This window comes from Arabidopsis thaliana, assembly GCF_000001735.4.
Source record: "Arabidopsis thaliana chromosome 1 sequence".
In the NCBI taxonomy this organism is placed as follows: Eukaryota; Viridiplantae; Streptophyta; class Magnoliopsida; order Brassicales; family Brassicaceae; genus Arabidopsis; species Arabidopsis thaliana.
The window spans coordinates 16,545,074-16,546,663 of record NC_003070.9 but is presented as its reverse complement, the minus strand read 5'-3'; the positions used below and the strand labels follow the sequence as shown (position 1 = coordinate 16,546,663).

The 1,590-nt window shown below is 24.3% G+C and overlaps 1 pseudogene across 1 annotated transcript; it reads right to left on the bottom strand.

Annotated features, from left to right (window-relative positions):
* Positions 1 to 248: 248 nt before the first annotated feature.
* On the bottom strand, positions 249 to 597 carry AT1G43766 (annotated as a pseudogene). Its single transcript has one exon.
* Positions 598 to 1,590: the final 993 nt, after the last annotated feature.

The window sequence follows — 1,590 nt, the reverse complement described above, 5'->3', positions numbered from 1 at the left end:
TCACCATTTGCTAATTCTGGTGAGGTTAAAGTCATTTTAGATTTTTAAGAATATGTTATATGGAGTTATCATCTTTGATTTTTAATGTTCCACATGCATACTTGATTCATATGTTGAAGAGGCATAAAAAGGTAAAAGCTATGTTTGTTTGTTTTTCAGAATTTGAAAATTAAATATTTTTTTATTGGGAGTATAAAACGTACTCAGATGATTATTAGTTATTGATTAAAATCCACAATGACACTTAGTAAATCTGATAAGATCCTTGAATATTTTGAGGAAGAAACTCAAAAATCTTTAATGTCTCTTCTTTAAAATTCTTCTTCCATTGACCTTTTTCTTCGATGTTACCTTATGCTAAGATTTCATTCAGTTCAGAAATAAACTCTTGAACCAAAAAAATAGATAATAGATGCACTTAAACAAAAAAATATAGGGACAAAAATCGAATTGATTATTGGAGATTTGAGAGTAACCATACCTCAAAGATAAATTTAATTAGACCTTAAAGAACAAAAATGACATCTTAGTTGTAATAATTTTTTGCTTGTTTACACATTACATCAACAATGTCATCTTTTCAGTGTAAGCTTCTTCCTCAAAACTTTAATATATGGTGGTAATTTTTATTCACAAAATGTTAGTTTTTTTCTCTATCAAAATCATAGTATCAACCCAAACTGAAGAATGATAAGATACTAACTAAGTATTGTAATAATATTATTAATCCAGAACACCCAAAAATTGAAAATATTTTTTTTAATTTGTCCTAATCTTTTTTTTTTGTCATTTCCATATTACTTGATGATGTTCTTTTTATGAAGCAAATGCATATTTGAGTATAAAATTTAATTAGTTTGAATAATTAGGAAGAATTTAATTTTATTATTAGTTATATTTAAATTTCACATTTATCATAATAATATAATATTTTTGGTATTTTATATTTTGTATAATTTATAAATTATAATATTTTGTTATTTTAGTTTAACCGTAATAGCACCTCCTGGTTAACCAATCATATAACTCTTGCAAACGTTTTAATTTTGAACCATTAAACCAATGGTTCAAAATGTTTCATGACACTTGAAATTACAATCGTCCGCTTCAGCAAACTTCCGTATTCATAACCGTAAACGCTTTGTTTAAATCAGCCAGCTTAATCATTGATTTTGGTTGGGCCATGGTCATAGTTTTGTTCTGGAGAGTTTGTTTTTTATGTTGTTAGATTTTGTAAATATGATTATATTCTCTCTTTTCCAATATCCCTTATATATTAATTGAGAAATATTTATTTAAAATAACTTTATCCTCATGGATGATTAACGAAAATGCCATGCTTATGTGTCGTTCTCACATAATTTTTCCAATTAATTTATCCTTTTGAATTTACTCAATTATATTAAAACAAAAATACCATTGATATAAGTAATTAAAAGATACAAATATATACAAAAGGAAGTACTTAACATTTTTTGTATCTATATATATATATATATTATAAAAATAAACATTAGTAATACATAAAATAAAAAATTTCCATAATCTTGATAATCATTAATACACCATCGTTTATATAACAATATAAAA